This window comes from Corvus kubaryi, unplaced genomic scaffold (assembly GCF_017639235.1).
Source record: "Corvus kubaryi isolate FWS band 111438036 unplaced genomic scaffold, C.kubaryi_AGA036_p1.0 37308, whole genome shotgun sequence".
Taxonomy (NCBI): domain Eukaryota; kingdom Metazoa; phylum Chordata; class Aves; order Passeriformes; family Corvidae; genus Corvus; species Corvus kubaryi.
This window is the reverse complement of record NW_024581096.1, coordinates 21,500,867-21,511,862: the sequence shown is the minus strand read 5'-3', so window position 1 is coordinate 21,511,862 and position 10,996 is coordinate 21,500,867.

Below are 10,996 nucleotides of genomic sequence, written 5' to 3'. Positions count from 1 at the left end.
TGCTGATAAAGGTCAAGAACGTGATTCTTGAAAACCAACAAAGAGAGGCCACCACCTAAACAAATCACTTAGATAAATATCTAGGGAAGCTTGTTATCAACAGTCGCTTTTTGTTTGCTTTCCTCTTGTGCCAAAGCTTGTACACATTAAAGTGACAACAATCCCATTAAACACTTGTGTTTCATCAACTCAACCCTTCCACCACCTGGCATCACAAAGACATGGAAAAAAAAGGATACTGGAAGGTTTTCCCAGTAGGTGATATGACTGTATCCGCAGCACACGTATCCTGTGTCTACACAAATTGACTTAACTTGGCTAACTCATTGCAATGGCCTTGGCAGGGCTGTGTTTGAGCCCACTGGGAAACAATTCCCAGCATGGATGGAGAGTGACCCAGACCTTCAGCCTCTCCTGATGGCAGTTTGGATGTGGCCACCCTGAGCTGGAAGGTGAGAGTGCTGTGGTGAGGCTGCAGCTCTCCAGTGCCACGTGGGAATGGTCCCAGGCACGGTTAATTTGCTCACACAGAACAACACACGCTGTTGCTGCCCTTAACACAAAATAAATGACATGTTGGTGTGGAAAATAAACACTCAGCTTTTCTAACATATGACGTGCAGCTTGTCAACACCGTGAAGAAACCTGCGTAAGTGACCAAATATCACCTCAACAGCTGTTATCTCAAGAGAGGCAAAGGGTGTTAGCAGTCTCACAGACCTTAGTTTTAGCGTTCTGGAAACCAAAACCCCCTGAGAATGGCACAACTCACAGCACAGGCTACACACTGGGCTGTGATTTGACTTTCCAAATGGACTGACAGTAATTTTTTTACCCCACAGAGCTGTGTTTTACCCCACAGAACTGCCCAGATGTGGGCTCTGTCCTCGAGATGTGGTGGTGCTTCTCCAGGACCTAGGGCTTGCAGTGTTTGCTTCTGAGATCCTTCAGCACAGCTATTTATGTTGGTGAAGAAGTGTGCCAAGCAAAAACATGAAGATATGTGCTTTCCCTTATTCCAGGACATGGGAACAGACCTTCTCTCAGGACCGTAATTTTACGTGCCTTCAAGCCATCTCCCTCAAAGACCCTTTCTACCTTTTGCTGACCTTGCTCTAAAACGGAAAGTGCAATCCACACAACTCTGGAACAGTTTGGTTTGGAAGGGATGTTAAAGCTCATCCAGTTCCACCCCCTGCCATAGGCAGGAACATTTTCCATCAGATCAGGTTGCTCCAAGCCCCATCCAACCTGGCCTTGTGAGTCATGAACGAGTTATTTGAAGCAGACAGCATATCCGAGCATTTACTGCTTCTGAGATTGATAACGTTGATGAATATAAAACCTTGATGATTATGAAAAAGGTATCTCTGCCAGAAAAAGTTTCTTCGAGGTGTTACAGTACAGATTGAGAAGTTTTGTCTGACCTGGGTATGGCAAGCAGGATGAGGCCCTGCTTGTTAACAGCAAAAAAAAAAAATCACTGCACCTTTTGTTTTGTATTACTGATGAAGTCAATTCCTGTGCCTTTTAGAGTTCAGATTTCCTCAGGTTCTTTTTCCTTTTCCATAATTTTTATGTAGTGTAAAACCTTGAGGTAGCTGTGACAAAGGTTTATTATAAGTTTTGCAAAAATTTATGTCCAAAAAATAGCTCCTCTGCAGGAAACCTGTGTTATTGAGGCTGTATCACTGAGGAATTAACAAAACCAAAGTGAAATGTCTCCTCTGACCCTCTTTGGTAAACATGTTCACCCTGCTGGCGTTTAAAGCAGAATCACTCTGCTAAGAAAAGCTGCTGAAGAAGCTCCTGTAGGACATACCCTGCTTTCCTATCATCTCCAGTAACTTCTCTTTCCTCCAGGAGGTTTTTCCATGGAGTTTATGCCCAGACAAGCATGGCAGGGGGATGGAACAAGATGGTCTTTAAGGTCCCTTCCAACCCATATGACTCTGTGGTTCTATGATTCTAAATTTATTTTGACACTGTTTTACCCAGCTGCCTTGGATTATTCAGTGCAATTTTGAGAGGGCTTTTTTTTCCATTATAGTAATATTATCCTTGATAGATACCCTCACATACAAAATTTTTGATCTCCAAACCACTAGCCAAGTATTCGCCAATAAGTCCCAGAGCAGCTAAAAAACCTACAGTGGTACTGAGAAGCTCTGGCCTTGCACACATCTCACACCCTTGCGACCTGTGGTGTGGGCCTCTGTGGCCTTATGCACACTTGGCTGCCTGCCTTGGTCTCACTGGGATTGTTGTTATCTGTGCTGGCAGTTTTCAGAGGTGGAACTGCATCCAATCCACGTGAAATAAGGTGTTTCTGCAGGAAAGAGCTGCCTCCTCCTCCACCACAGCTCCCCACACTGTGATTGCAAGCTTCTCCACAAAACTGAGTTTGGGGTGAGGTGACACCAGAATGAAAAAGAAAAAAAGAATACATATTCACATATTAAATTTTTAAAAAATAAGACTATTCACATTCAGGAATATTGAGAGCATCCATTGCTTTTTTTCCTTATTGTCTTTGAAAGTTCAATAAAAGTGAATTTCTATTCACAAGACAAGAACACGTCCCAGTTGCTTCCACCACATCTTCACACTGGGCATGCACAAGGGGTGTAGATCCACCATGTAGATGTCCAGTGGCTTTCAAGAGTGAGGTCTGCTGTGTATTTAGCAGCTTTTCCTCTAGAAGCACAGCCTGGATACCAGAGAAATCAGCAGAGATTCACATTACTTTGGTGACCTTTGGATCAGACTCAAAAATCACAAATGGGTTCCACAAAGCAATCTCAGCTTTGATTTGAGCTTTCCCTTTGTTTGATAAAGAAGGAAAACACCGGCACCTGCCTGAATACAAAGTCCTCCCTGCTCAGGAACTCTTTTGTGGCATGTACAGCACGGGAACTATTTTAACAGTGGGCTTGTTCATGCTTAAAGCCAAACACAACTCCAGTGATGCCCTGCAGGAGAGAGAGGAGGTTCATACAGACTAAGTGTCCTCATCTGCAGGTGACACAAAATGAAGAGTTGATGTGTGGCTTAAACAAAAAAAAAAATACCTGTATGTGTCTGAAGGCCTGGTCTCTGTTGTTCATCTCTGTGTAAAATCTATTTAACGTAGTTAATTTGCTCTTTTCTTAAACCATAGAGGAAAATTCACAGTTGTGGTCATTCTCTAAACTGTGGTCACCTGAAACCCTTCCAAACAATCTCCAGGGGACTCAGAGAGGTGCTTGGGTCCTGTTTGTTGCTGTGACGTTGGAGGAGGTGAAATTGTTGTGCACCTATTTGTCTAGGCACAGCAGAAAAACCTGTCAATCTCTATTCTTTGAAAATACCTGCCAATCTGGACTTTATTAATGTTTTCTTTGTGCCTGCATTAACGAAGAAAAGGTCTCCACCCTGGAGCACCACTCCTTCTGTGACCACAGAGCACAGGCAACCGCAGCCTTTCATGAGATAACTCGGTGAAGCTGCCAGCTCAGCCCCAGTCTGGCAGAGGGAATGGGGGCTCCTGCAGAGCAGAACAAGGTTCAGAGCTGTGCAGATGTGGCTTCCCTAACAAAGGGATGGGAAGGGGTAGGTGCTTCAGAGATAGATTGATGTTGTCCTCCTGCCTGTGGTGCAGTGAAGCCAGGCTGTAAGAAACACCAAAATGAAGCACTTTTGAAGCCCTAAACTGGCTGTCTCCATTTGACAGTCAACAACAGCTCCTTAAACTCCTACCTGGTTCCTTTCAGTGCAGAGAGCCAGGTCAGACTGTTCAACCCCAGACAGCAAGGACGGGGCTCACTTGCCATAGTCCTGCAGTGGCAGCTGGTGGGCTTCCCTTGCCTGGAGAGTACCCAAACCTTCCCTCTCCACCCAGGCTTCTGGAAAAGACCCAAAGGCACCCCTCCTGGGACACAGCATGTTTCTGCAGTAAGTCCTGGGCACGTGGAGTTCATGAGGAGTTCATGCACATCAGAGGGATCTCGTGCCCTGTGGGAGCCCTGTCAGGCTCCTGGGTGGAGTCCAGCTGTGCCTCCTGCTCCACCAGGAAGACTGTGAAAACAATTGCTTATCCAAAGGATGGTGAGTAAAGCCTCTGTTTGATCCACCTCCACACTTTATTGATTGTCTACCCACGGAAGAGATTACCTTGCCCTATAAAAACCAGGGAGAGAAGGAAGCAATCAACAGAGGCAAATGAAGTGAGCAATTAGTCTCAAACCCTTCAGACCAGCTTTACTTTCAGGCAAGGGCTAAGCAGCATGATGCTGACACAAGGATCTTCAGCAGTCACAAGGTAATCCATAAATTTGTAATCTAATTCTGCTCGATATTTTAATTTCCATAGTGTGTTTTCTTGACTTCTTTTTAAGAACAAGGGTGACACTGAGGCTCTCCTCAGGACATCTTACTGATGGGACAAAACGAGTTGGTGTCTTGGGGAGCTGGAGGACTCTCTAGTAAGCAAGTTGATTTTCCATTCTCGGTAACACTCAGCCCAGCTCTCCTTGGGGAGAGGGAGAATATCTCCAGGGGAAATTTCACTTGACATCCTGGAGCAGATTCTGGGCTGACATTTCAGTTTATTCACATGCATTTATGGATAAGAGCAAAGCCTGGACAGTCTACTTAGCTACCACTTCTGGAGGTAGTAGAAGAAAAGGCTCTGTGTCCTGGGGCAAATTGGCCAGGATTAGATAGAAGTGTCTGCTGTATGTGTCAGAGTGTGATGCCGGTGTTGTTGTCCATGCCAAAATTCTGTCCGTAGACATGTTTAAGGCCAGGTTGGATGGGGCTTGGAGTAACTTGGGATAGTGGAAGGTGTCCCTGCCCATGGCAGGGTTGGAACTGGGTGGGCTCTAAGGTCCCTTCCAACACAAAACATTCTAGAATCCTGTGATTCTGCAAAGATTAGATGCCATGGATAAACATGAAGTCAAACTCAAGACAGTGGAAGCTCACTGCCTTAGCAGAAACATTCAGGTTTTTTGTGTCGGATTAACTTCTGTCTTTGGGATCTGTCCCTTAACACATCTTGCTTTGATCTCCAGTTGTAAAGGTAATTCACATTAGAGATGGTGAAATACTCAGGTGTCATTAAAGGAATCTGAACTAAATGTGCTGGTTTTGAACTGTGTGCTGTTTTTTTAAAATGTGCTGGGATCTGAATGTCTTTTCTTAACTTTTCAGGATGGCCCATGCTGGTGGTGAAGATTTGTACAACACGGTGATTTTCCAGGAAGAAGGTGTTTTACTCTCCTGTTTTTAAATCATTTTTTCAGTGCTTATTTGTGTGGGGACACTGCTGAGAGTGTTAGCAAGTCTGTCAGGTTAGCAGATACAGGGTGTTGAGTGGGCTCACAAGCAGTGGATGAATCAGCCAGGGTAGACATGCTTCGGTTGGGGTTTTAGGGTGGAAAGAATGGTGGAACTAAAAGGAGGGGTTGCAGCACAAGAGAGCAGTGGGAGCTTTGGAGGCAGGGGTAGATTTGGGACGTAAGCCAGTCTTCATTCCTTTAAGTTTGGAATTATATCCAAGAAAAAAAAGGATGGAAACAGATTGGAAAGGGTGGAAGTGGATGGACAGTGCTGGCTAGACAGGCAGTAAGATTCAGGATCCTGCTACTGCTTTACAATAAATAGGGGGACAATATGGGAAATAACTTTGTGGTCTAACAGTGCAGGGCGGACTTTCCCACCCCGAGATCCACACGGCTGCATTTCTGCAAACTGAAAAGGAGTTTTGCTTTGCTCTGTGGTAGATAAAGACAAGCAGGTTGCTTGATTGAGCTATGAGATTTTTGAAGAAAAAATAGTTCCAGGAACACCCTTCTAACACAGAGCTGGCCACCCCCCTCCACCCATGGTTTGCAGCAGGACTGTCAGTGTTTTCAGCTTGTAACAACCTGTAATTTCACAAAAGGCTGTGTTTCCTGAAGCTGTTTGTTGGCAAAACTCACCTGTGATTTCTCCTCAAGGTTCACCACCCTCCACCTATGCCATTGTCATGGTGTCTCTCAGTGGAAGCCTCCTGCTGCTGGTTGCCATCAGCATGGCAATAAGTGTTCTCCGGAGGTGAGTGTTCAGGGAGAAGAGAGAAACCGGGGTTGCCATGGGAATGTGTGCAGGGATGAATTCCTGCTTGAGCCAAGAGTGGTCAGGCAGCACACAGGAACAGCCTGCCAAGCCCTAGTGGGGCTTCTTGGGGTATTCCCAGGCTCCCTTATCAGCCTACAGCTGAATGGGATAACAGTGGCTGGAGAACCACTAGGGTGGGGGCTTGGGTAATAGCAATTTAGGGCAATGACACCTGGTTTTGTTTTAACTGCTCCAAATTCTTCTCCCCACCTCCAGATTTTTAATGTATCTATACCTATACATGTATCTGTATATAGATACAGATATACAGGGATACAGATATAGATAGATACATAGACATATAGATATAGATATGTATTTAAATTTTATAGAGGAAAATTAAAACACCCAAGTCCCCCATTCCTCACTAATGCCGACGTTTTCATTGCTTTCAACAACCTGAAGTCACAAGAAGAGGGACTTTCCTTGTGGTGTTTATTTCTATAAAGAGAGGGGAAATTATATGTTTTGAGAAATCTCTTCAAGCAAAAAACTTGTTCAGTTCTAGTATGAATTCATCGAGCTTCCCTTAGTGATGGGGTCATAGGATGTGTTTTTTTAAAGGACAGAAAATTAAGGGGGGAGGAATGTGTCACCTCCATAATTAATTAAATCAGCTCTATCCCAGCGATCAGTTTTGTATTGCCATAAGTTACACTCAGTTATTAATTGACTCGGCTTCAAGATACCAACAGCTCTTCATGATGATACCAGACACCCAGTTATTCATTTTTCTCCATTTCTGTTGTGCCAGGCATTGCACATCAAATTATTCCTCCAAAGATCTCAAAACACCTGTGGTGGTGGAAAAAGTTACAGTGACAAACTGGAGCTCTGACAGGATTTCGACGGCAGATTTGACTGGCCCAATGTGCATAAATTACATTTCTTACAAACAAAATGTGTGCCCAGCCAGAGTTTGCCATCTCTGAAGGCACAATTTCCATTTCTGATGCTTCTCCTTCGACAACACCCCCCAGTTCAGCACCAGAGTAATGACAGGCCACAGCTTCTTCCATCTGCAGCTTTCTCCTGGAGAGAAAAGGGGATAAAGGACTCGGGATATGTGCTAGTGGGTGGATGGACTGATATGTTGCACTTCATTTTCTCCACCATACTGCTGGACTGTGAACTCATACCACAAAAGTATTAGAAAATGCAGGAAAATTGAGTTTCTTAATGGAAGTAGAGAAAAAGCATAGATTCATGTACCTTTTCTCTGTGACGTGTCGTGTTAAAAATTTACTGCAGAGATTTACGTCTTTTTCATATTGTCTCTTTTCTGTGGGGTGAGTCATAGGAAAAAATACAGGAGGGGGAATTCTGGTTATTTTTACAAATGTTTCCCAATCCCTCTGACTCACTGAGAATCCCAGACCTTATGCTGAGACCTGCACATGGTTTCCTATTATCTGCATGACTCCAGCTTGCTAATGCTAACATTATTGCACAGGCTGCAGCCTCCAGAGCCACCAGGTCTGTGATTTGCTTTTTACCCACCCACTTTTACAGCCTGGAGAAAGAGACCATCTATTAATCTTTAAACCGAGTGCTGTGACTTTCCGGGCACTGATGACCTCTGGCATGACACCAGCTCTCCTGGCTGTCCTTCTCATTCAGGTGGGGGTTCCAGGGATCAGGCTGGGCTGGGATCTGGCTCTAAGAAGATCAGTGTGATCCCTGGATCTGGCCAGCCTGTTCCAGCTTCATGCCCTTTGCTAACTGCTCCCAGGGACCCCTAGGCTACAGCCTGTGAATTTCCTCCTTCTCCAGGCTTAGATGGGGCCACTGTGCCCTGGGCAAGCTGCTGATGGAAGGCCTGGCCCCAACTGGGACACCAAAACACTCATGTCACCTCATCTATATGAAACCTATCGAAAGAGAGACTTAGGGCAGGCATAGGCTGCCCCACACAGATCCACATTTCAGAGACCTGAGGGAAAAAAGGACTTTGGTCACCACTGCAGCTCCTTGTGTTTGTCCCCAAAGGGCTCTTTGAGTGCCTTTTCTGTTAGCAGACGTGGAAGCCAGACCTGATTCCGAAGCTGTGGGCACGTGTCAGCCATCCCTGGTGCTTTGGTGGCAGCTGTATTCCCACTCAAAATATTTCTACTGGCACCATTTTCCATGGTCCGACGAAAACACATCGTGCAAGTCCATGGTGGCAAACACCAACTCCGTGCCTGAAAGAGTTTGTGGTCCTTGGGTCTCCCTCCCACTTTCCACACCTGTATTTAGTGAATTGCTCCTGCCTGTCCTCTGCTGCAGCACCAGCCTCAGACACCCTTCTCTTTGCACTCCTTAATACCCCTGCTTTTTCTTCATGCTGCTCACTGCACAGAGACTAAATCCCCCACCATTCAAAATTCATGGAGCTGCTTCCCCATCCTCTAAATCCCTCCCTAAGATTCTCCGCTACCTCCATGCCTGAAAATCCTGCCCGTCTGTCAGCAGTGAGGCAGGGCTAAGCAGAGACTTGTAATTCCCTGAAAAAATCCATTAGTTTCCTTGCTGCCCTGCTCCCCATGTTGGCCTGCTTTTGATATCCACTGTCTTCCAGCTGAGACATGGATTGGAAAATCCCTATGCCTACCTCTGAAAAATATTTGCATGGCACTGAGCATGACAGGATTTGGTTCTGGACTGGTGTATTCCAGTGCAGATGCAACACAAACAGTGCCAATGATAATAGAACGATGTCATGTAACAGAGATGATCTTCAAGCTCCCCCCCCAGCTCAAACCATTCCCTGATTCTATGACAATTCTGTACTCTTGGTGACAGCAAGATGAACAACAGCATGTGTGTGTCTGTTTTCTGTGCCCGTGTGAGAGAGAGAACTAGGCAACAAATGACATTTAAAGGCTGTTATGGTTACGGAATCAAGTAACTTAGGAAAACAGCATTGATAAATTTAGGTGTAAATCCAAGATTGTGTAGTGTTTTACATTTTGTTCCTCAATCCCCAGGCAGTCCTTTTGTGTATGGATGCCTGTTAATGTCCTCTCTAATCTCAGGAAGGCTGTCAGGCTGTGTTTTTGAAGGGATGGCTGCTCACTTCTCAAATATGCAAGGGCAGAGGTGACCCATGACTTATGGATAAGGCAAGGATCTTTTCTGCACACAGCTGCTGATAGGTGAGGACCAGACACGCATTCTCCCAAATGTACAAAATCTTATTTTGTTCCCAGCTTTGGTGGTTTAAAAAAAAACCCCTTCTGCACATTAAACCAGTCACTCAATTTGTGCTTACCAGGGACGTGTTACGTCAGTCGGATGCACCATTAACCTTTACAGCTCTTTGACAGTGCTATAGGTGTGATGAGTAAGGGATGACAAAGGCTTTAGTCTAACTGTGAAATTCAGCTATTGGGTTTATTTATAGCACCTACCTGAGCCACAGCTAATTTTTTTCACTAACACAAAGTTTTTCAGTTAATAAAGTTACTTGCGGTAGGAGCTGGTAAAAAAATTGCCACCAACAAAATGCATTTCTTTGCTTTCAGCTTGGGATCGTTGGGCCCAGTTTCCAGACTCTTCTGTGTCCCCAAAATTTTGTTACTGATATGTGCATATCTGAGTATGTAAAATGTCTAAAGAAGGAAATGTTTAAAACTAGTTCAGAAAATAAAGTCAGAAGATGATGGTGGCAAGGGAGGTGAAGGGTATAGGGGCTGAAGTCATAACAAGTCTTCCTTCGTCCTGGTATTTTGTCACCAGGATTAAACTCAGTTAATCCCAAAAACTCCCATGCAACACGCTTGACTCTCATTAAGTGTAGGGGACAGTGAGACCCAGAGAGATGTGTTCTGTCTGAAATTACTGAATGACAAACTGAGAGTAAAAAAGACCAGTGCCTTCACAATACTTCACCAGCCTGAAGTTTAATCCTTTGGCATCTGTAAGGTGGTTTAAAACTCCTTTATGGTGATTGACTGCACCCTGCAGACGACACCACAGGAATTTACTGTACTGAAACACAACACCTTACTGAAGAAAAAAAAAAAAAAGCCCCTTTCCTTCTAATGCAAGCAACTTTATCTGGTTTTCCCTTCAACCACATAACGTGATGATTCAGAGATAAGATGTGGTTGCTAAGTTGCCATGATGGATTTTACTAAGGGGAAAATCATGTCAAGTTTATGTCAGCTTGATGGCAGCTGCTCTTTGGAAATACATCTTAATTATGGGTAAAAATACTAAGCCATAACTTGTATACTTACTGCAAAAACCTCGTTTTTTTTCAGGGCCGTAACTCTAAGCATTAGCTCTTCACTGAGGTTAGCATTTATTTATAGGTTGGATACCATAAAGAGGTAGCCCAGGAAATGCTACTTGATAATGGTGGTTGTTAGATATCTATGTTAGTGACCCCCATATCCATCTGTATTTAATTATAGAATTACTGCCCGAAGTTATGCTGAGGACAAAAGACATCTCTGTTTGTGAGATCAGCACACGCCACCACTCAGAACTTCTTAAAAATTAGCAGTGACCTTTGGGATGAAATTTTTTCAGCCCAATATTGACTTTCTCAGCCTGTATGGAGTTTGGCAAATTCAAGACAAGCTTTTTTTTGAATTATTATTATTTACAGATGGAAAAAGATTATTTGAATTATACCCACCCCACCACCCAAATTTTGGGGGGCTCTGGGCAGCTAGAAATGGCTCCATTTTAATATGTTAAAATGGTGTTTTTTAGGAGTTTTGCAGTTAAACCAAATTCAAAAATCTAGATGAGAAATAAAGAAGCTGTGTTGGGACTCCTTAGGCTGCAATTGTGTGTTCACATGTGCCACTCCACTCAAGTGTTCCCACTAACTGCTGACTTACAAAGTGAAGGTGATCACGCA